General features: G+C 35.4%; 1 protein-coding gene and 1 long non-coding RNA gene across 4 annotated transcripts in view; one reads left to right on the top strand and one right to left on the bottom strand.

The window, feature by feature from the left end:
* The window catches only part of LOC145728926 (beta-1,4-glucuronyltransferase 1-like), a 109876-nt gene that overhangs the window by 35411 nt on the left and 48631 nt on the right, over positions 1-25834 (top strand). The gene's annotated exons all lie outside the window — the stretch shown is intronic.
* On the bottom strand, positions 3461-24099 carry LOC145728936 (uncharacterized). 2 transcript variants are annotated; one of them, XR_014178201.1, is made up of 4 exons: positions 23961-24098; positions 3978-4154; positions 3728-3926; positions 3461-3673 (listed from the first exon to the last, which is right to left on the bottom strand). It is a non-coding gene; the product is annotated as an uncharacterized LOC145728936 (long non-coding RNA). The 2 variants fall into 2 exon arrangements; XR_014178200.1 differs by having other exon boundaries at positions 3728-4154; positions 23961-24099.

Below are 25834 nucleotides of genomic sequence, written 5' to 3'. Positions count from 1 at the left end.
GCTGCTGCGTCTTCGATAGATCCAACACACCACGGCACGGAAAGTCTCAAAAATTCAATATTCGGTAAATCGTTAACACGAAAGTCTATCGTTCGATACGATCGACCCCAAATATCCTACCGACTGCGCCAAATAACTGTCACGCACCAGAAGACTTCTTTTTAAAAAGCTTTAATAATACCAAAAGATACAGTTAAAGAATATGTCTTAACTAGATTAATAAATTTTACCGACTAACTAGAAAAAATATGGAAATGACCAATGTCCGCACTGACTGTGGAGGGGATCTGCTGACAGTGCTGACTCGGTGAATCTTCATTAGGGTTAGCGTACTGAGCGGTGAGATAATTTACGTCAAATTCTAGGCCTACTTGATGTAAAATGTTTGTATCGAAATTCAATTGTCGAAAGCAGAAGTTCCCAATTTGAGCGAAATTTTGGGACACTTTTGCAGTAAATCGTCCATAACTCGCCTATTTGAAACACCTTGTATAAAACCACCGTATACCAAAAGAAAGCTAATGAATGGGGCTATCACGTGACGTTCAGGGGGCACGGCTAAGTTGCCCCGTCTAGCCGCAAGAGAGCGTCAAAGTTGACTCTATTTTTTTGCAGTTTTTGCTCAATATCTCAGGAACGTTTCAGGTTAGAGGTTTGAAGTTTTTATCACAAATGCACCTCGATGGGATGCAACTTTATCTTCTATACACTGTTTAGGTACCATGCACCGTTTGACCTTGAAAAATTAAAAACTTGAATTCTCAAGAAATTTCAAGGGTGTGACCTTCTGATTTTTTTTCAGAAATTTTTTTTATTTCAAAATTAACCTCAACTGCCTAAATACCTTTAGGTTAATAGTACAAAAATGACGTAAAGTGTCATTTGTCAAAATGTCATTTTGCAAGGGTGTCACTCCCTAAAATGTGTCAAATCAAAATTGACATAATTTGAAGAGTATCTTCGAAACGGTGCCAGTTAAAGCAAAATGGACGTCAGATTTGTGTTCCCCAGATTGAAATTAGTTAAAAAAACTCACTTTGATTGAGCAAAGTTCAAATCGCTCTCCGCTAGTGTAGTAGGCATAAAAAATCCCTAATTTAGACTAAATTTCTGTGCACTTTTCCAGAAAATCGTCAATAACTCGCTTATTTGAAACATTCTGTATAAAACCGCCTTATAACAAAAGAATGCTAATAAACGGGGCTATCACGTGACGCTGAACGGGCACGGCTAAGTTGCCCCGTTTAGCCGCTAGAGGGCGTCAAAGTTGACTCTCGTTTTTTGCAGTTTTTGCTCAATATCTCAGGAACTTTTCAGGTTAGCGGTGTGAAATTTGACCACAAATGCTCCTCGATGGGATGCAACTTTTACCTTCTATACACTTTTTTGGTATCATGCACCGTTTGACCTTGAAAAAGTAAAAACTAGAATTGTCAAGAAATTTCGAGGGTAATACCTTCTGATTTTTTTCATAAATTTTTTTTATTTTAAAAATTAACCTCAACTGCCTAAATACCTTCACTTTAATAGTACAAAAATAATGTAAAGTGTCATTTGTCAAAAGGACATTTTGCAAGGGTGCCACGCCCTAAAAAGTGTTTAAATTGACATAATTTCAAGGTCATCCCCGAAACGGTGCCAGTTAGAGCAAAATGGACGTCAGATTTGTGTTCTCCAGGTTGAGATTAGTTAAGAAAAGTCACTTTGATTGAGCAAAATCCAAATCGCTCTCCGCTAGTATAGTAGGCACAAAAAATCCCTAACAGACTAAATTTCCGTGCACTTTTCCAGAAAATCGTCCATAACTGGCTTATTTGAATCACCCTGTATAAAACCACCGTATAACAAAAGAAAGCTAATGAATGGGGCTATAACGTGACGTTGAGCGGGCATGGCTAAGTTGCCTCGTTTCGCCGCAAGAGCGCGTCAAAGTTGACTCTATTTTATTGCAGTTTTTGCTCAATATCTCAAGAACGTTTCCAGTTCTGAATCACTTGTACAGAATTATTTAAAATTACGAATCGATATTTTTGGGTAGATGGGGCAACGCTACATTTTGAATGCGTACTAGGCCCCTGTGTAAATTTGCTCAATTTACATTTTTATAACAACATATTAAAATTCAAACAGTGGTACAGTTAAATTAGCTAGCGGTCAACGTCTGGTCACGGTAATTTCAATTTTTTTTTGCGGAGTTAATAGGTACCTTGAGGACCGGCAATTTTTAAGTATCGTTATTATAACCGCTGCTGCTGCCTTTCTCTGTATAGTTCAAGTTACAATGAATTCCGAATTCCCGACTACCGTTATCGGTTTTACCCAACTTTGATACCACACTCGGAAATTCTTCAATTTTGATATACAGGGTTATTCACGTTATTCGACAAGGGAAGATTGTAACTAAACTATTTAGTTTTAAAATATATTTTTTGGAAGTATTTTTAAAAATTATTTTCAATATACACCGGTCGTCCCAAAAGTAAAAAAAAAACGTATCAAAGTTACATTTTTTCAAATAGAATTCCTAAAATTTTACTTAATTTTCAGAATCAACGTTGAAAATAAAAAATGATTTTGTTAAGGTGACATGTCTAAACTTTACAGTTTCACAGATATTATACTGTTGCATGATCTTCACTTTGTCCACAACCGACCTAAAGAGTGCCGTGGTGTTTACTCTATGCCATTGGCGAAGATTCTTGAGATTCCTTGAATAATTATGTGGAGCAATTCATATTTCGGATTTCTCATTACGTGGGCAAAGTAGTACCTCTAAGGTGTTAAGCATCTCTCTTTGTTTACTCATACGCTGTAGAACCGCTTCATTCGTCACTTTCTCCATCCACGATATCCTCAGCATTCTTCGGTAAATCCACATTGCACTCTTTTGAATTGCTTCAGTGAGCGTCCATGTAATATGCTGAAGACAAAGCAATGTAATAGAGTATTAAATCCCATTTTTCATTCACCCACCACCCCAAATACTTATATTTCTGTACGGAGAAGAGTGCCTGCACATCATCTTTATCTGTTGCCAGCAAGACCGTGTCGTCCGCATATCTTAGTTTGTTGGTGACTATTTCATTAACAATTATACCCTCTGTTCTGTCTTTGATGGCTTCTCTAAAAATTTTTCTGCCTCCTCTCATAATAGGTACTTCTTCAGATGTCTGTCCAATACAAGTTGGCAATTATCCTAATGAACAGTGTCGAATGCCTTCTCGTAGTTTACGAAACAAGCATATGACGTATATGCTTGACGTTTCCATCTCGGCATCGTTGTATTAGAACCTGGACACTAATCACACACACTGTTCTTAAATCAAACAAGTTAATCCATACAAAGTTTAACTTTATCAAAAGTTGAATGGAGATGATCCAAACCGACGAATTAAATATTGTGATGCAAGTGATCTGAAGTAGGGCGAATCCTTACGCAATGACGTAAAAAAACACTCAAAATTCACCAAAATTTAATGTTTGGATCTATGGAAATGCTACCATACGACCTTTATACAGTGTGTCCATAAAGTATGGAATAAATGCCGATATTTAGCTGTTTTCAAAAAAATTATTTAAAAAGAACCGTACACATCGGGCAAGTGTTTGGTTTATTGTCGCAAAGTTTGTTTTTTCCTAGATGATCTATTAGTATATAGTCCTCCTTGTTCACCTAAATTAAATCAGGCTTAGCAAACTTATATAAGCTAGGAATGCAAAAACATACCATATCCACCACCTTGGTGTCCACCATATCCGCCACCTTGGTCTCCTTCAGAACCCCCACCTAATCCTTGCCAGCCATTACTTCCTCCATGACCACCTCCTTGTCCTTGTCAACCACCAAATCCACCTTCTTGTCCTTAAATCGCAATTTTCCTGCACTTTTCCAGAAAATCGTGAATAACTCGCTTATCTGAACTATCCTGTATTTACGGGCCATATAACAAAAGAAAGCTAATGAATGGTGCTCTCACGTGACGTTGAGCAAACACGGCAAAGTTTTCCGGTTCGGCCGCTAGAGGGCGTCAAAGTTGGTTTCTTGTAGTTTTTGCGAAATATCTCAGGAACCCTTCAAGTTAGAGGTCTGAACGCACCTCGAGGGGATGCAACTTTTACCTCTATGCGCTTTTTGGTACCAGGCACTGTTTTTCCTTGAAAAATTAAAAACAAAAATTGTCAAAAAATTTAAAGGTTTGTATTGTGAATTTATTTAGACAAAATTTTTGAATTTTTAAAATAAACTTCCACTGCCTAAATTCCTTCAGGTTAATGATACAAAAATGACGTGAAGTGTCATTTGTAGAAATACCATTTTTTAACGGTGCCACGCACTAAAAACCGTTAAAATTGACATAATTTCCAGGTCTTCCTCAAAACCGTGACAGTTGGGGCACAATGGTTGTAAGAGTGATACAAGGTGTCTCAGACTAGCGGTTGAGTACAGGGTGTCTCAAAAAAGTGAAAAACAATTTTTAGTTTCCGGAAATTATCTCAAAAACTGTGTTAAAAACAAAATTTGAATTTGACGCTTTTTAGCGGTCAAAGTATCACACCAATGATCTTTTTTGAATACACAATTGAAAAGCCTTTGGTCTGGACTATATTTTACCTTCAGTGATATTTTGTCGTAACTGTTAAAATAATTGAGTTATTTTAGGTTAAAGCAAAAGTGGTTAAATCACTTTGAAGGTTTGTGAAGTTTGACTTTGACGCCCTCTAGCGGCCAAACGGTGCAACCGATTATTTTAAATGGGCCTATTTTATTTTTGGAAAGCTTACGATCTGAGCTATTTTTTTATTTCAATCACTTTTGGCAGTCAACTGTCAAATAAGCAAGTTAAGGACAATATTATTTAGATGAAATATGTTCCATTACTTGTGGTCCAGCCTATATTGTTTTACTTTAACACCCTGTATATTAAAATTCTTAATATATTTTTTTGGCCTTCTGTACTAATTTGTACTATTGTTTATAGAACACTCTGTATAGTAATAAAATATTTTGTTGTGCGAACGACCTTGCTTGAAGTTACTAATTATTAATTTCGTTACTGAACTAGTGACATACACAACACATTACGCACTGGCACTGGTTAAATGCCAATGACAATTAGCACGTTTCTCTCGTTTTGTAAGCATCTCCGCTAGCTCGTAATTACCATACATTTTGCCGTAGAAAAAGTAAATGTTTACAAAAATTAGATTCATCTCGGTTAATTCACCTTCAAGTTGACAAATCGTTTATAGTAATTGCAGTCTGCACGACCTTCTCTTACAATGTCAAATGGATGTGATTTTTAGGTGAGCATTTTGTAGGCTCAGTTCTAACTTAACTTTCAAGACGTTACATAAAAAAATCCCACAAATTTCAACCCTCTAACTTGAAACGTTCCTGAGATATTAAGCAAAAACTGCAAAAAACGAGAGTCAACTTTGATGCTCTCTAGCGGCTAAACGAGGCAACTTAGCCGTGCCCGTTCAACGTCACGTGACAGCCTCGTTCATTGGCTTTTTTTTGTTATAAGGCGGTTTTATACAAGGTGTTTCAAATAAGCGAGTTATGGACGATTTTCTGGAAAAGTGCACCAAAATTTCACTCAAATTGGAAATTTCTGGTCTCGAGAAGGGTGGTCAAAGTAAGGCTGCTAGATCAAAAACAATTGAATATAGATATAAACATTTTACATGAAATAGGCTTACAATTTGACGTAGATTCCAAAAATCTAATAAAAAATTGGCCATCCTGTTTAAAAAATTATAAGTTTGGTTTGTTACTCAAATTTGGGACACTCTGTATACTGATGGATTATCTAGGAATAAAGTAGACGTAAATATCTTCAAGATTCATATTTGGTAATTTTTTGATAAAATGAAAATTAATCAAGTTACGAGGATGTTAAAAATGAACCACCCTGTAAACTACTCCATTGTATTGTCAATAACTCGGTTACTTTGACAATTACAGGGTGGTTCAATATACCAATTTGTAGCCGTTGAAATTCTCGTTTGACCGCACTATGTAGTGTATTTTCCTAATAAATTCTAAACTACTAGCAATGTCGAATAACCGAGTTATTTACTGTTAAAACTGAGTTGTTTGTTGTAAAGTTTGAATTTGACAGTTTTCACTTTTACAGCCCATAACTCTGTTATTTTGATAGTTACAGAATGGTTTAATATATCAATTTGTAGCCCTTGAAATTCTCTTTTGATCACACTATATAATGTTTTTTCCTAAAATGTCGAATAACTGAGTTATTTACTGTTAATACTGAGTTGTTTGCTGTAAAGTTTGAATTTGACAGATTTCACTTTGACAGCCCATAACTCTGTTATTTTAACAGTTACAGGGTGGTTCAATATATCAATTTGTAGCCCTTGAAATTGTCTTTTGACCGCGCTTTATAGTGTTTTTTCCTAAAATATCGAATAACTGAGTTGTTTACTGTTAAAACTGAGTTGTTTGGTGTAAAGTTTGAATTTGACAGTTTTCACTTTGACAGCCCATAACTCTGTTATTTTAACAGTTACAAGGTGGTTCAATATATCAATTTGTAGCCCTTAAAATTCTCTTCTGACCATCCTGTATAGCGGTTTTACCTAAAACGTCATATAACTGAGTTATTCCCTTTTAAAACTGGGTTGTTTGCTGTAAAGTTTGAATTTGACAGTTTTCACTTTCACAGCTCATAACTCTGTTATTTTGACAGTTCCAAGATGGTTCAATATACCAATTTGTAGCCCTTGAAATTCTCGTTTGACCACGCTATATAGTGTTTTTCCTAAAATGTCGAATAACTGTGTTATTTACTGTTAAAAGTGAGTTGTTTGCTGTAAAGTTTGAATTTGACAGTTTTCACTTTGACAGCCCATAACTCTCTTCTTTTGACAGTTACAGGGTGGTTCAATATGCCAATTTGTACTGCTACAAAACACTTCATTTCCAATATGATTGCCAACATCCGAAACGAATAGATACCTAAAGAAGAATGTAAATATCTTCAAAAATGTCAAAACCCCCAAAAATACTCAACATTTTTTTTGAATTTCTTTTAAATAATTTATTTTCAGAAAATTAATAAGATCGGAAGGTGAGAAACGTTATTTTCTAAAACCAATCGTTTTCCTGTTATTATGCAATTCAAATATTGATAAATTCAGTGATAAACTGACATTTTCTCAAACATGAATTTTTTGTTAGTTAAGTTATGTTTGGTTACTTAAAACACACATACACTCTGTATATAATTTCACCATATGTTCCACTGTGTAGGTCTATTGATCAGAGACTTAACTGATACTGAATTAGCATTATAATAGCCCTTAATTAGGGTTGTAACAAGCTATAAAAAGCATTTTTTACCAAGGGACTATTGATTTTCTTCATAAAACAACTTTAACGATGACTGACACTTTCTTAATTATTGCCAACAGGGAGGGACATCACCATGAGTCATACACGTAATTTGTTCGGTATAAAGTGTGTCCTAGTAAATCATTTCATATGTACAGAGTGGGCTATGGAAGATGTCAGCAACTATCAGAGATAGAAAATAGTATATTATTTAACGAGCACGTAATGATAGCTATTACACACGAAGACAAAGTGTGCGACACGAGCCGAAGGTGAGGTGAGTAAAATAGTATGCTTTTTCTACAACTGTGGCAAAAGTATACACAACAAAACAAAATAATACAGCGCGCCGTCACACATAAATTAAAATATTTGCTGTCAAAGTGATTGACACACGTGACAATTTGACAGCTATTGCAAAAATCAATGTAGATAGAGTTACACTGATTTTGTGGTTTTGTACCTCAATGATATCTATTGAATTTGACAGTTTTCAGGTTTAGGATACAACTCTATGACGCCCAAATGTCATAACTGTCAAAATTCCACTCATAAAGCTATAAAATACGTTTGCTACTGTTTATACTAATTTTACTGGATTTTAAGCGTGTTTTGTGGTTTTACAGCTTTATGGAGACAATTTTGATGGTTGTCATATTTAAAAATAGTCTGGAAGTAAGTCAGAAATAGACAACCAAATGTAACAAATATCAGAAATGCACTGATGGAGGTATAAAATGTATTCAATATCAAATTCAGTTCAGTTGAAATTTTATAGCGAGGATTTTGACAATTGTCATATCTAAAAGTAGACTAAAGTTAAGTCAGAAACACACAACTAAATGTTATAAATGTCAAAAAAGTACTGATGGAGGTAGAAAATATATTCAACCAAATTCAAACTGATTTCGTTACTTTTCAAGTATGTTTTGTTGTTTCGCACCTCTATGGGATTGAATTTGACTGTTTTAAGGTTTAGAACAGAACAAAAGACACATATGTAACCTGTAACTGACGGTTAAATGTCAAACTGCCAAAAAATTGACTTATAAAGCTATAAAATACGTTTGATACTGTTTATACTAATTTTACTGGATTTTAAGCGTGTTTTGTGGTTTTACAGCTTTATGGAGACAATTTTGATGATTGTCATATTTAAAAATAGGTTGAAAGTAAGTCAGAAATAGACAAACAAATGTAACAAATATCAGAAATGCACTGATGGAGGTATAAAATGTATTCAATATCAAATTCAAACTGATTTTGTTACTTTTCAAGTATGTTTTGTTGTTTTGCACCTCTAGGGAATTGAATTTGACAGTTTTCAGGTTTAGAACAGAACAAAACATACATCTGTAACCTGTAACTGATGGTTAAATGTCAAAACTGTCAAAAAATCCAGTCATAAAGCTATAAAATACGTTTGATACTGTTTATACTGGTTTAACTGTAATTTAAGAGTTTGTTGTGGTTTTGCATTTTTATGGCGAGTATTTTGACGGTTGTCATATTTAAAAATAGACTGAAAATAAGTCAGAAACACATCACCAAATGTTACAAATGTCAAAAACGTACTGATGGAGGTAGAAAATGTATTCAACCAAATTCAAACTGATTTCGTTACTTTTCAAGTATGTTTTGTTGTTTTGCACCTCTATGGGATTGAATTTGACAGTTTTCAGGTTTATAACAGAACAAAAAACACATCTGTAACCTGTAACTGACGGTTAAATGTCATAACTGTCAAAAAATCGACTCATAAAGCTATAAAATACCTTTGATACTGTTTATACTAATTTTACTGGATTTTAAGCGTGTTTTGTGGTTTTACAGCTTTATGGAGACAATTTTGATGGTTGTCATATTTAAAAATAGTCTGAAAGTAAGTCAGAAATAGACAACCAAATGTAACAAATATCAGAAATGCACTGATGGAAGTATAAAATGTATTCAATATCAAATTCAAACTGTTTTTGTTACTTTTCAAGTATGTTTCGTTGTTTTCTACCTCTATGGGATTGAATTTGACAGTTTTCAGGTTTATAACAGAACAAAAAACACATCTGTAACCTGTAACTGACGGTTAAATGTCATAACTGTAAAAAAATCCAATCATAAAGCTATAAAATACGTTTGATACTGTTTATACTAATTTTACTGGATTTTAAGCGTGTTTTGTGGTTTTACAGCTTTATGGAGACAATTTTGATGATTGTCATATTTAAAAATAGGTTGAAAGTAAGTCAGAAATAGACAAACAAATGTAACAAATATCAGAAATGCACTGATGGAGGTATAAAATGTATTCAATATCAAATTCAAACTGATTTTGTTACTTTTCAAGTATGTTTTGTTGTTTTGCACCTCTAGGGAATTGAATTTGACAGTTTTCAGGTTTAGAACAGAACAAAACATACATCTGTAACCTGTAACTGATGGTTAAATGTCAAAACTGTCAAAAAATCCAGTCATAAAGCTATAAAATACGTTTGATACTGTTTATACTGGTTTAACTGTAATTTAAGAGTTTGTTGTGGTTTTGCATTTTTATGGCGAGTATTTTGACGGTTGTCATATTTAAAAATAGACTGAAAATAAGTCAGAAACACATCACCAAATGTTACAAATGTCAAAAACGTACTGATGGAGGTAGAAAATGTATTCAACCAAATTCAAACTGATTTCGTTACTTTTCAAGTATGTTTTGTTGTTTTGCACCTCTATGGGATTGAATTTGACAGTTTTCAGGTTTATAACAGAACAAAAAACACATCTGTAACCTGTAACTGACGGTTAAATGTCATAACTGTCAAAAAATCGACTCATAAAGCTATAAAATACCTTTGATACTGTTTATACTAATTTTACTGGATTTTAAGCGTGTTTTGTGGTTTTACAGCTTTATGGAGACAATTTTGATGGTTGTCATATTTAAAAATAGTCTGAAAGTAAGTCAGAAATAGACAACCAAATGTAACAAATATCAGAAATGCACTGATGGAAGTATAAAATGTATTCAATATCAAATTCAAACTGTTTTTGTTACTTTTCAAATATGTTTCGTTGTTTTCTACCTCTATGGGATTGAATTTGACAGTTTTCAGGTTTATAACAGAACAAAAAACACATCTGTAACCTGTAACTGACGGTTAAATGTCATAACTGTCAAAAAATCGACTCATAAAGCTATAAAATACCTTTGATACTGTTTATACTAATTTTACTGGATTTTAAGCGTGTTTTGTGGTTTTACAGCTTTATGGAGACAATTTTGATGATTGTCATATTTAAAAGTAGGTTGAAAGTAAGTCAGAAATAGACAAACAAATGTAACAAATATCAGAAATGCACTGATGGAGGTATAAAATGTATTCAATATCAAATTCAAACTGATTTTGTTACTTTTCAAGTATGTTTTGTTGTTTTGCACCTCTAGGGAATTGAATTTGACAGTTTTCAGGTTTAGAACAGAACAAAACATACATCTGTAACCTGTAACTGATGGTTAAATGTCAAAACTGTCAAAAAATCCAGTCATAAAGCTATAAAATACGTTTGATACTGTTTATACTGGTTTAACTGGAATTTAAGAGTTTGTTGTGGTTTTGCATTTTTATGGCGAGTATTTTGACGGTTGTCATATTTAAAAATAGACTGAAAATAAGTCAGAAACACATCACCAAATGTTACAAATGTCAAAACCGTACTGATGGAGGTAGAAAATGTATTCAACCAAATTCAAACTGATTTCGTTACTTTTCAAGTATGTTTTGTTGTTTTGCACCTCTATGGGATTGAATTTGACAGTTTTCAGGTTTATAACAGAACAAAAAACACATCTGTAACCTGTAACTGACGGTTAAATGTCAAAACTGTCAAAAAATCGACTCATAAAGCTATAAAATACGTTTGATACTGTTTATACTAATTTTACTGGATTTTAAGGGTGTTTTGTTGTTTTACAGCTTTATGGAGACAATTTTGATGGTTGTCATATTTAAAAATAGTCTGAAAGTAAGTCAGAAATAGACAACCAAATGTAACAAATATCAGAAATGCACTGATGGAAGTATAAAATGTATTCAATATCAAATTCAAACTGTTTTTGTTACTTTTCAAATGTAATGTCAAAATGTGTTTTGTTATTTTGTACCTCTATGGCATTGATTTTGACAGTTTTCAGGTTTAGAACAGAACAAAAGACAAATCTGTAACCTGTAACTGACGGCCAAATGTCATAACTGTCAAAAAATCCAATCATAAAGCTATAAAATACGTTTGGTCATGTTTATACTGGTTTAACTGGAATTTAAGAGTTTGTTGTGGTTTTACATTTTTATGGCGAGTATTTTGACGGTTGTCATATTTAAAAATAGACTGAAAGTAAGTCAGAAACACATAACCAAATGATACAAATGTCAAAAAAGTACTGATGGAGGTATAAAATGTATTCAACCAAATTCAAACTGATTTACTTTTCATGTTTCGTAAAAGGAAAAAGACAGAGCGTCTGTCATCCTAATGTCATTAATGTCAAAATATGACGTAATAATGTAATGGAAAGTCAAAACTTCTACGTCGTCACAGGAAGCAAATGTTCACAAACGTTACATTTACTGTTACGTCACTCACATTTTACTTTGATTTTCGTTATATATCAGTGGTGTTCTCGGGTGGACTAAACCAGTGAGTAATGTCTAATTACTAGGTGGCAATACCATAAAAATATCATATCACACTAGTAATGTAGGTAAATATAACTATTTAAATTACAAAACAAAGTTATACTGGTTAAATCAGTTGAGGTTATGCACATGAGCAACAGATTGATAGATTGACATTATTGACAAGTTTATTGTGATGCACTCTGTTGTTCAACAAATACAACTGCAGGAAACTGCTGAATGAAAATAGCATAAAATAGGGTAATGTTTTAATTGAAACTTCCTACAACTATAATAATACATTGTTGTGGATGATTAAAATACTTTCATGTGAAAACACTACAAAATTATATATTATTTTTACAATTATTAAGAGTTACACAAAAGATTAAGCTAATTATTTAATGTTGCTTTACATGCGAATATAAAATAATACAATATTGCAATTTACGGGGTAGTAATTGATTAGACAAAGCATGAGAAAGGATAAATTAGCTGCATTAAACTGGATTTGATTTAAACGAAATTATTTTATTTTAATTAACACAGTTAATTGTCACTAATTTAGTTGAAAAGTAGCAGTAAATCCTAAAAGTACCTAAAAGTATTTTATTTTGCCATTCATTTGAAGGTAACAAATTGCAGGAAAAATTTAGAAATTATAAAAATATGTCATTATATGTTCTGTTTATGCCCTTACTTAATTGTAATTGTTAACGAAAACCTCGTAAAAGCGATGATTTGCTTTAAACAAATTTTGACTCAAATTACAATGACTTTTTTTAAAGGAAAAATAAATAATTTGACATTAAAATTTCTACAAAAATAATCATGTTTCATGTTAAATATTGATGTTATTATGATCTGTTTTTGCGGACAATTATTAGGTAAAATCTCGGAAGGAAACTGATAAGACAAGTTTCGACCATAAAAAAACTTTATTTTCAATTTTGTTTTGTTTTATTTTTGCGTTCGATTATTTTCAGTAATTAGGCAAAATGCTATAAGAGAGCTAGTTGGTTTTAAACAAATTTCGACCTTAACAACACTGATTTTTTGCTGAAAATGGAAATAGTTATTTACTTCTCTGGCATTAAATCAAACAGATGCATTTCTAATGGCTTTTGCCAGTTTCAAGTAACTTTTGGCACTGTCAACAGCTTTTGCCTCTGTCAAGTTGGTTCTACAACTTTCAGGTTGGCTTCTGGCACTTGCAAAAGGTTTTCAAGTGACTATTGCCAGCACTGTCCAGTGGTTTCTGGCACTTTCAAATAGCTTTTGCCACTTTATTAGTAGTTTCTTCAACTTTCAAGTGGCTTTTGCCAGTTTCAAGTGGTTTCTGACACTGTCAAATGCCTTTTGCCTTTGCTAAGTTGTTTCTACACCTTTCAAGTTGGCTTCTGGTACTTTCAGGAAGTTCCTGGCACTTCCAAGTGACTTCTGCCAGTTTCAAGAGGCTTATGGCACTATTGAGTGGTTTCTGGTACTTTCACATGGCTTTTGCCACTTTCTAGTAGTCTCTGGAACTCACAAGTGGCTTAACCAGTTTCAAGTGACCTCTGGCTCTGTCAAATGGCTTTTGTCTTTTTGTTAGGTGGTTTCTACAACTTTCAAGTTGGCTTCTAGCACTTCCAACTGGTTCCTGGCACTTTCAAGTGACTTCTGCTAGTTTCAAGAGCCTAATGGCACTTTCAAGTTGTTTCTGGTACTTTCAAGTGGTTTCTGACACTGTCAAGTGGTTTCTGAAACTTTCAAGAGGTTCCTGGCACTTTCAAGTGACTTCTGCCAGGTTCAAGAGGCTTATGGCATTATTAAGTGGTTTATGGTACTTTCAAATGGCTTTTGCCACTTTCTAGTAGTCTCTGGAACTCACAAGTTGCTGAACCAGTTTAAAGTGACTTCTGGCTCTGTCAAATTGCTTTTGTCTTTGTTAAGTGATTTCTACAACTTTCAAGTGGTATTTGTCATTTTCAAGTATTTTCTTGAACTCCTAAAAGTACCTTCTGACACCATCAGGTGGCTTATGGCACTTTCAAGTGACTTCTACCAGTTTCAATAGGGTTGTGGCATTATTAAGCGGTTTCTGGTATTTTTAAATGGCTTTTGGCACTTTCTAGTAGTCTCTGGAACTCACAAGTTGCTTCACCAGTTTCAAGTGACTTCTGGCTTTGTCAAATGGCTTTTGTCTTTGTTAAGTGATTTCTACAACTTTCAAGTGACTTCTGGCATTTTCAAGTGGTATTTACATTTTCAAGTGTTTGCTCGAACTCCTAAAAGCACCTTCTGACACCATCAGGTGGCTTATGGCACTTTCACGATGTTTCTGGTACTTTCAAGTAGTTTCTGACACTGTCAGTTGGCTTCTGGCACTCTCAAGTGGTTTCTGAAAGTTTCAAGTGGTTTCTGACACTTTCAAGTAATTTTTGGAACTTTCAACTGGTTTCTGACAGTTTCACGTGACTTCAAGTGACTTTTGCCAGTTTCAAGAAGCTTATAGCACTTTCAAGTTGTTTCTGGTACTTTCAAGTGGCTTCTGACGCTATCAGGTGGCTTCGGGTACTTTCAAGGGATTTTTGGAACTTTCAAGTGGTTTCTGACAGTTTCACGTGACTTCAAGTGACTTTTGCCAGTTTCGAGAAGCTTATAGCACTTTCAAGTTGTTTCTGGTACTTTCAAGTGGCTTCTGACGCTATCAGGTGGCTTCTGGCACTTTCAAGTGATTTCTAGAACTCTCAAGAGGTTTCTGGCACTCCCAAGTGACTTCTGCCAGTTTCAAGAGGCTTATGACACTTTCAAGATGTTTTTCGTACTTTCAAGTGGTTTCTGACACTGTCAGTTGGCTTCCGGCACTCTCACGTGATTTCTGAAAGTTTCAAGTGGCTTCTTTATGACGCTATCAGGTGGCTTCTGGTACTTTCGAGTAATTTTTAAAACTTTGAAGTGGTTCCTGACAGTTTCAAGTTACTTCTGCAAGTTTCAAGAAGCTTATGGCACTTTCAAGTTGTTACTAGTACTTTCAAGTGGCTTCTGACGCTATTAGGTACTTTCAAGTGATTTCTGGAACTTTCAAGAGGTTCCTGGCACTGCCAAGTGACTTCTGCCAGTTTCAAGAGGCTTGTGGCATTGTTAAGCGGTTTTTGGTACTTTAAAATGGCTTTTGGCACTTTCTAGTGGTTTCTGGAACTCACAAGTGGTTTTTATCAGTTTTAAGTGACTTCTAGGAGTGTCAAATGGCTTTTGATTTTGTCAAGTGGTTTGTGCAATTTTCTAGTCGGCTTCTGGCACTTTCAAGTAGCTTCTGACACTGTTAGTTGGCTTCTGGCACTTTCAAGTGGTTTCTGGTACTTTCAAGTGGCTTCTGGCAGTGTAAAGTGGCATCTAACACTGTTAGGTGGCTTCTGGCACTATCAAGCTTCTCTTGTCAAGTAGTTTCTGCCACTTATAAGTGGCTTTTGGCTCTGTCAGGTTAAATAGCTGTTAGTTTATATAACTAAGTTAAAATAGTTTCGTCATTAGCTTTCACTTGTTAGGAAGAACTCTTAACGTGAGCTTATTGGTTTTAAATAAATGTCGTATATAATATCAATGAAGATAATGAATGAATAGGTCAAACAATGAGGATGAATGATGAATTATCAATCAATAAATACTTTTTGCTGTGGCTTTTTTTCGAAAATCGGGCACGAGCCGCCACTGCTTTTGACCATTTTAACTGTTCAAAGAAAATCCCTCGTGTTGATGATGACGCAGCTCAGTGTCAAAACGCGGATACTTTAGGCGAGACAAGAATCATGTTAAGGTTAAATAAGTATGCATTGTTTTCGGTACGTACGCCAAACTTATATTCGCTACGAAGGTCGAGCTATTCCTTTATATGTTGAGGTTAAGTTGAATCGAAAGCTGCTGGTAATGGTAAAACCACAAGAACTTTTGGTGACTACTGCTGATATTTTGTAATTCGTTTTAATTTACTTAGATTACATTTTTAACATTTAATGAGTTTATATGTACAGTAGTCGACCCTAATGAGATCGTTGCACGTCATTGACGTTTAACGCGCCGCGTTGCCAGATGTTTTTGTTTTTCATCATCAAAACCTCAACTTTACATCAATTTTGTAATTATTTATTTCTTATATACATATAGAAGCTCATTTTGTTTGAAAAGAAAGACTTAAATAACATTCTCAGTTCTTCTTCGTTCTTTCTAATATGGGTGTCCATATAGCTCTGCTAATGCCTGTTTTGCCTTATATTATGCCTCTTCGGACGTTGATGTCCAGCACTCTTTCCAGCGTTTTGGATGTCTGCCTTGGGTTCATTTTCCGACAGAATTGCTGGTTTTTGCAATTTTTACAGGTATGTTGTCTTCCATTCTGTGTTTATTCCAGTATTTTCTTCTCTGTCTCACCCGCCTTCCCATGTCTTGTATCTCGCTCCGTTGTTTAAGGTCTTCAACAAGGCGTTTGATTCTGTTGAGCTTTGGGCTGAATAATGCTCGAATAGACTCAAGGTACACTAATCTACTTAAAAACATATACAAAGAGTTGAAAATTTCAATGTTTAAAGCTCAAAAACGACAAAAGTGAAAGAGGCATATTCCAAAACAAAAATTGTCGAGATAAAGTAGCAGAATCGAAAAAACGATAGTTACTAGAATTTTTAAATCAAAAATACCATACTTTCCATGTTAAACTGTTATGCCCAGCGTTTTACTGGACACCCAGTACAAGAATGCTTTCTCCGTTATCAAGTCACAGATGGCCAGCGTGACATTTTTACGTAACCAATCTTGATACATACATTAAGTGCAGATTGTTCACGTTAACATTATTACAATATTATGTAAAATAGCGTGATGGTCGAATAGTACAAAAAGAGCTTATTCGATTTATGTTGAAAGTAGATCAAAACACGACAAAAATTTTAAGTTAGTTAGTAAAAAACGACTAGAAAACACTATGGATATCTTGGAATTGGTGAGAATAAAAAGATTGGGTTAAAATAAGGAATAAACACGAAAAAAGCACTGATGCCACTTGTTTTGGAATTTGAAATTTGAAGAAAAGAAATTTTTTTGCTTTTACAGACTAAAAGTTGAATAGAGCACAATTTGAACAGTTTTGACGTTGAGAAGACGCTGGTTAATTACAAATGATACTATGGATGTTATACAGAGTGATGAAAACACAAAGTTCAGGCTACCAACTGGTGAAAAAAAACACCCTGTAGCTGTTAAAATGACTGAGTTATGGATTGGCAAAGTGAACAGAACACATTTTGGGCAATTTTGATTTATCACTGTGGAACATTACTAATAATTAAGCCGGTTAATTTTAATTGAAATTATGGATGTTATACCGGGTGACTAAATTATAAAATTTAAGCTACAAACTGGTGAAAAAAATTACCCTGTAGCTGTTAAAATGACTGAGTTATGGATTGGCAAAATGAACAGAACATATTTTGGGCAATTTTGATGTTATCACTGTGGAACATTACTAATAATTAAGTCGGTTAATTTTTATTGATATTATGGATGTTATACCGGGTGACTAAATTATAAAATTTAAGCTACAAACTGGTGAAAAAAAAACCACCCTGTAGCTGTTAAAATGACTGAGTTATGGATTGGCAAAGTGAACAGAGCATATTTTGGGCCATTTTGATGTTATCACTGTGGAACATTACTAATAATTAAGCCGGTTAATTTTAATTGATATTATGGATGTTATACCGGGTGACTAAATTATAAAATTTAAGCTACAAACTGGTGAAAAAAACCACCCTGTAGCTGTTAAAAGGACTGAGTTATGGATTGGCAAAGTGGACAGAGCATATTTTGGGCAATTTTGATGTTATCACTGTGGAACATTACTAATAATTAAGCCGGTTAATTTTAATTGATATTATGGATGTTATACCGGGTGACTAAATTATAAAATTTAAGCTACAAACTGGTGAAAAAAACCACCCTGTAGCTGTTAAAATGACTGAGTTATGGATTGGCAAAGTGGACAGAGCATATTTTGGGCAATTTTGATGTTATCACTGTGGAACATTACTAATAATTAAGCCGGTTAATTTTAATTGATATTATGGATGTTATACCGGGTGACTAAATTATACAGTTTAAGCTACAAACTGGTGAAAAAACCACCCTGTAACTGTTAAAATGATTGAGTTATGGATTGGCAAAGTGAACAGAGCATATTTTGGGCCATTTTGATGTTATCACTGTGGAACATTACTAATAATTAAGCCGGTTAATTTTAATTGATATTATGGATTTTATACCGGGTGACTAAATTATAAAATTTAAGCTACAAACTGGTGAAAAAAAACCACCCTGTAGCTGTTAAAATGACTGAGTTATGGATTGGCAAAGTGAACAGAGCATATTTTGGGCAATTTTGATGTTATCACTGTGGAACATTACTAATAATTAAGCCGGTTAATTTTAATTGATATTATGGATGTTATACCGGGTGACTAAATTATAAAATTTAAGCTACAAACTGGTGAAAAAAAACCACCCTGTAGCTGTTAAAATGACTGAGTTATGGATTGGCAAAGTGAACAGAGCATATTTTGGGCAATTTTGATGTTATCACTGTGGAACATTACTAATAATTAAGCCGGTTAATTTTAATTGATATTATGGATGTTATACCGGGTGACTAAATTATAAAATTTAAGCTACAAACTGGTGAAAAAAAACCACCCTGTAGCTGTTAAAATGACTGAGTTATGGATTGGCAAAGTGAACAGAGCATATTTTGGGCAATTTTGATGTTATCACTGTGGAACATTACTAATAATTAAGCCGGTTAATTTTAATTGATATTATGGATGTTATACCGGGTGACTAAATTATAAAATTTAAGCTACAAACTGGTGAAAAAAACCACCCTGTAGCTGTTAAAATGACTGAGTTATGGATTGGCAAAGTGGACAGAGCATATTTTGGGCAATTTTGATGTTATCACTGTGGAACATTACTAATAATTAAGCCGGTTAATTTTAATTGATATTATGGATGTTATACCGGGTGACTAAATTATACAGTTTAAGCTACAAACTGGTGAAAAAACCACCCTGTAACTGTTAAAATGATTGAGTTATGGATTGGCAAAGTGAACAGAGCATATTTTGGGCCATTTTGATGTTATCACTGTGGAACATTACTAATAATTAAGCCGGTTAATTTTAATTGATATTATGGATTTTATACCGGGTGACTAAATTATAAAATTTAAGCTACAAACTGGTGAAAAAAAACCACCCTGTAGCTGTTAAAATGACTGAGTTATGGATTGGCAAAGTGAACAGAGCATATTTTGGGCAATTTTGATGTTATCACTGTGGAACATTACTAATAATTAAGCCGGTTAATTTTAATTGATATTATGGATGTTATACCGGGTGACTAAACTATAAAATTTAAGCTACAAACTGGTGAAAAAAACCACCCTGTAGCTGTTAAAATGACTGAGTTATGGATTGGCAAAGTGGACAGAGCATATTTTGGGCAATTTTGATGTTATCACTGTGGAACATTACTAATAATTAAGCCGGTTAATTTTAATTGATATTATGGATGTTATACCGGGTGACTAAATTATACAGTTTAAGCTACAAACTGGTGAAAAAACCACCCTGTAGCTGTTAAAATGACTGAGTTAGGGATTGGCAAAGTGAACAGAGCATATTTTGGGCCATTTTGATGTTATCACTGTGGAACATTACTAATAATTAAGCCGGTTAATTTTAATTGATATTATGGATTTTATACCGGGTGACTAAATTATAAAATTTAAGCTACAAACTGGTGAAAAAAAACTACCCTGTAGCTGTTAAAATGACTGAGTTATGGATTGGCAAAATGAACAGAACATATTTTGGGCAATTTTGATGTTATCACTGTGAAACATTACTAATAATTAAGTCGGTTAATTTTAATTGATATTATGGATGTTATACCGGGTGACTAAATTATAAAATTTAAGCTACAGATGAAAAAAAACCACCCTGTAGCTGTTAAAATGACTGAATTATGGATTGGCAAAGTGAACAGAGCATATTTTGGGCAATTTTGATGTTATCGCTGTGGAACATTAACATTACTAATAATTAAGCCGGTTAATTTTAATTGATATTATGGATGTTATACCGGGTGACTAAATTATAAAATTTAAGCTACAAACTGGTGAAAAAAAACCACCCTGTAGCTGTTAAAATGACTGAGTTATGGATTGGCAAAGTGGACAGAGCATATTTTGGGCAATTTTGATGTTATCACTGTGGAACATTACTAATAATTAAGCCGGTTAATTTTAATTGATATTATGGATGTTATACCGGGTGACTAAATTATACAGTTTAAGCTACAAACTGGTGAAAAAACCACCCTGTAACTGTTAAAATGATTGAGTTATAGATTGGCAAAGTGAACAGAGCATATTTTGGGCCATTTTGATGTTATCACTGTGGAACATTACTAATAATTAAGCCGGTTAATTTTAATTGATATTATGGATGTTATACCGGGTGACTAAACTATAAAATTTAAGCTACAAACTGGTGAAAAAAACCACCCTGTAGCTGTTAAAATGACTGAGTTATGGATTGGCAAAGTGAACAGAGCATATTTTGGGCCATTTTGATGTTATCACTGTGGAACATTACTAATAATTAAGCCGGTTAATTTTAATTGATATTATGGATTTTATACCGGGTGACTAAATTATAAAATTTAAGCTACAAACTGGTGAAAAAAAACTACCCTGTAGCTGTTAAAATGACTGAGTTATGGATTGGCAAAATGAACAGAACATATTTTGGGCAATTTTGATGTTATCACTGTGAAACATTACTAATAATTAAGTCGGTTAATTTTAATTGATATTATGGATGTTATACCGGGTGACTAAATTATAAAATTTAAGCTACAAACTGATGAAAAAAACCACCCTGTAGCTGCTAAAATGACTGAGTTATGGATTGGCAAAGTGAACAGAGCATATTTTGGGCAATTTTGATGTTATCACTGTGGAACATTACTAATAATTAAGCCGGTTAATTTTAATTGATATTATGGATTTTATACCGGGTGACTAAATTATAAAATTTAAGCTACAAACTGGTGAAAAAAAACTACCCTGTAGCTGTTAAAATGACTGAGTTATGGATTGGCAAAGTGGATAAGGCATAATTTGAGCAGTTTCGAGCTGATTTTTTTGATTTTAATAATACGAATTCCAGATACATAAATAAGTAAATATTTTGGTCTGGTTAACTTTTTTCGGAGAAAAGTAGGTACTTTTATCGTTATTTCTCCTGCTTTTTCAAATCCATTCATACTGTTATTGAATTAAGCATACTTAGTTAGTTATGTACCGTGAGTGGGAATATTCCACCAGCCACCGCGACCGCAGGTCAATTGTGGCTCACTCATAAGTTAGAGCTCATCCAGAATATTCGACTCCCTGAGGAACCGAATAACTGCTCTGGATGAGAGGTTGTCTAGGTCTCCTAGGCGTACATCCGCCCGCCCATCGTCATCTTCCATACACCAGCGGCATTCGGCGTCCTTTGCCAGGCCCATCCGGTGCATGTGAGCCCTTAGCTGACAGTGACCGGTGTACAGCACCGTCACTGCCCTCAGGTGTGGTCTGCTGAGTTGCAAGAGATTGTTGGTCCTGTTCATAGAGGGTTCCTTAATGAACTCCTTGGAGTGAGCCAACCTTGTAGTTCTCAGCCATAGGTCGGAGTGTTCCTGATAACACCACTCCGTGATGCTTTTCTTTGCTTCACCGTGCGCCATACCGAGTGCCGGTTCTGGGCCGATTTAGGCCGCCTCCGAACCCAGCTTAGCCAAATCCACATTAGGGTAAGGCTGTTGGATTTTCCAAGAGTGTTAAGAACTTCATGACACCCCAGGACCGCCTTTGACACAAAGCGATCTGAGGCTCAAACACCGGCCTCATTGTCTGTAAAGATTTTTATCGATTTCCGCATAGGGAGGCGTTTTTAATCATCTGCTTAGAGCAGATCTCGATGGCGTAGAGTTCAGCCTGCAGGACCGTCGGTGTTTGTCCCAGTCCCACAGTCAGACAGACCCGCGCCTTGGCACAGAAAGCCCCGGCTCCAGTCCCTTTTGAGGACTTTGAACCGTCCGTAAACCAGCAGATATCTCGGATACGCTCGGAGTAAGTCATCAGCCCGTTCTGCCCAGTCCACCCTCGATGGTACGAGGGCCCTGTAGCAGAAATCGGCGGCAGCCGTGCCCGGCAGAACATCGGAGGACATCGCGATTTAGAATATCAGCAAGTGGCCCTCGAGGCTCCATGTATGTGGCCTGGACACGGGTAGGAGGCCATCCTTGCCTCTCTCTTCAGCAAGAGCTAAGGCAAGAGATAAAAAGGCATGCCTGTTTTTAGATTGAAGACAGTTTCTTCGTTACGGTGCTCTGGAGGCTCTTGCCACACCAGACTATGACCCCGTAGGTCAGTACAGGTATAATTGTTCTGGTGTAAAGCCAGTATAGCTGCTGGGGCCCTAGACCCCAGGATTTCCCGCAGATGCTCTTGCATCTCCAAAGCAGGAATTTAGTTCTGCTGATTAGTCTGTCCACATGCGGGTTCCAGGTGAGTGTTTTATCTAGAATGACTCCCAGATATTTGCGCCTGCATATGGTATTGTCTTACCAGAGAGGGAGAGCGGTTTAAGAAATTCCATCTTTCTCCTTCTGGTAAGGGTTTTGAGCGGATTTACCCTAAGGTACTCCTTCTCGCACCAGCTTTGTGTCACATTGAGGAACTCCTGTACGGTGAGCAAATAGTCGTCATCGCGGAGTCTTCTAGATCGGCAGCATAAGACAGGATCTCGACGTGCCAAAGAGGACGGAAGCCGACCATCTTTCCCTGCAGCTCGGACGTCACAGTCCTTTGCGTTAGCAGAGCCTCCATCGTAAGTGATGAGGGGAGTGCATTGTTAAAGGCTCCTATATCTAGAAAGATGCCAACTGCTGTTGCTTTATTCTCGAGGGACTTTTAAATTTTCCCAACAAGGTTGCTTAAGGCTAGTTTTGTTGATTTTCCCGCTTGGTAAGCATATTGATCGGCATTGAGGGGATTTGATAGCAGAGCTTTGCCCCTCAAGTGCCTGTCGACCAGCTTTTCAAGGGTTTTCAACAGAAAGGACGTGATTTCGGGCTCTGGTCTGTTTTCCCAACTTTTGGGATGTACACTACTTTGCCCGCCACCAGCTTGTTGGTATATGTTTTCAGGTCAAGCTGGTTCTGAGAATCTTAAGCAGGGTCGGGCATAGCCCCTCAAGTCTCATCTATAGTCAAAAACAGGCAACCTGGGAAGATGTTGTGTCAAGAGCTCTAATCTTTCTTTCCGAGAGGCGGTGTAAGAACCATCGGGTCGTGTGGATCGAGGATTTTATGGATTCTGTATGTGTCCGGTAGGTCGTTCCACAGAACTTCCTCCACGAGTCTCTCTTTGCATCCCTGATATGCTTGTTGTAATCAGAGCACTGCGGTTATTGTTTCAGGCGCCTGTTGTCTTAGCACGGTTAATCGTATCTCCCTTCTTTCTTTTTCCAGGGTGTTGTTCCACCAAAGAGTGACCCTGTCGTTGTGCACAAACTTAAGTTAACCACACTGGTTAAAGCAAAATGTCTTCAAGTATCTTTAATTTAGCAGCAAAGTGCAGTTTGGTATATTATCAACTTCTACTACCACAGATTTAATTAAAGCACAGCCTCTCGCTAAGATTTATTTTTAGATAATAAAAATACAAAACCGGACAAGCAAGTGCGTGTTGCTTTACAAATCATCGACTTCATAAACATTCAGGATGCTTTTTAAACTTATACAAGGTAACGGGAGCTTAGTATGGAAATTAAATTTAATACTGCATGTTAACTTACTTTATCAGTTTGCTTACCAAATGGTCGTCCCGCTTTTGGTTCCACTACTAAAATATTTGTGGAATTAATGATGTGTGTTCTGGACTAGTAAACAATATGCGGATTATACAAGGTCGACGTTTTCACGCAAGCTAAACTTAATCGATCAGTGTTTATTCACCATAAGTTAATTATCCTTTCAGCAATTACAACCGATGAATTAATTACGAATGTATTGGATTTAAATGGAGATTTTTAGTGTGACCTTACTAGAAAACCTTGCGGTTTTCTTCAGACCCATCAGAGATATTTTTGTCGGTGGTCATAACCAAAGATGGGCTATAATTTCACGTTTTCGGAATTTGTAGGCAAACCAGGAACTAAAATTTGAATGTAACCTTCATCTATTAAAATTTAGCTGGAAATTTTAATGAAACATTATAAAACTTGTTAGTCCAGTATTGTTTTCGATAAGACCAAACATTTTTATACAGGGCGGTTCCAGTCAATAATGCAATCCTCAATAGCCCATAAGAAACATGCATTATCCTGAAAAATGCTTCCTAAGGAAAATACAGTTCAGTTTGAAAAAATCAGTTATTTTTGTCATAACGGTCAGACCGTTGGAGTTACGGATTACGTTCAAAGATCCAAAACCAACCCACCAAAATTGTCTTTGTAACCAGTTTTCACTGTATCTTCCTTAGGAATATATTCCATGTTTTAGAATAATGGTCAGGTTATTAAAAAAACTCGGTTTGCGTTATTATTTATTTTCCAACTTATCATTAGCTATCTAAAAACACGCTAATGCAATCGGCCATAAAATGAGTTAAAAACATGCAGGAAACCAACCTATTTGTAATACTATACACTGTAATTTTATTTAAAAATCATGATTATCATAGTACAGTAAATTAATCAATTGTGAAACTGCACATTAGCTCATCTCCTGACTCATCTTTCATATCACTGAACAATAGCAATAGTTTTTTTTTATTAATATTTGCAATAAGCTTTATACATCTGTGTAACTATGGAAATCTCGCAAACAGTTAATGATACTTTTTAATTTTGTTCTTCTTCAGTATTCTTCCATCCGTTTTGGAACATAGTCCTCTACGTGTCTCTTCCACTTCTGCCGGTCTTGTACTATCCGAAATCAGCTTTGACCTACTTCTTCCTTAATATCATCTATCCAGCGCCTTTGAGACCTATTTCTACTTCTCGTTTCTTTGGGTCGCAAAGTTCTTCTTCTCCATGTGCCGTCTTCTCTGAGAAGGTTGGCAACTATCACAGCAACTCGAACCTTCAATGCCGCTGTTCTAAATAAATCCACAAAACTGCACTTTAACCACATTCTTCGGTTGTTCAACCAGGAAATGCGTCTTCTTCCTATGCTTCTCCGCCTCTGAATTTTCTCCTGCATGATAACCTGTAGTAGTGCGTAGCACTCTCCTCGCATGACGTGTAACAAGTATTAAATTCTCACTCTATCTGTAGCACATTTTATAGCTCTCTCAGCTACCATCAAGCGATCAGCACTTTATCATAGACCTCTCGTTTCAGGTTCATTAGGATGCCAGTGTTCTTCAGTATGTGTCAAAGTTTACCGGAAACAGTCCACATGAGTCTCACTCGTCTAGTTATCCCTGCTGTTTGATGTTTGTCTTGTTTGATTGTTGTTTCTCTGGGTCGCAAAGTTCTTCTTCTTCATTTGCCATCTCATCTGAGAAGGTTGGCATCACAGCAATTCTAACCTTCAATGCTGCTGTTCTAAATAAATCCACAAAACTGCACTTGAAGCACATTCTTAGGTTGTTCAACCAGGAAATGCGTCTTCTTCCTATGCTTCTCCGTCCCTGCATGAAAACCTGTAGCAGTCCGTAGCGCTC

Source organism: Ips typographus, linkage group LG5 (genome assembly GCF_016097725.1).
Source record: "Ips typographus isolate SLU linkage group LG5, UJ_Ityp_2.0, whole genome shotgun sequence".
NCBI lineage: Eukaryota > Metazoa > Arthropoda > Insecta > Coleoptera > Curculionidae > Ips > Ips typographus.
The sequence above is the reverse complement of the archived record's forward strand: the minus strand, read 5'-3'. Positions and strand labels throughout refer to the sequence as shown.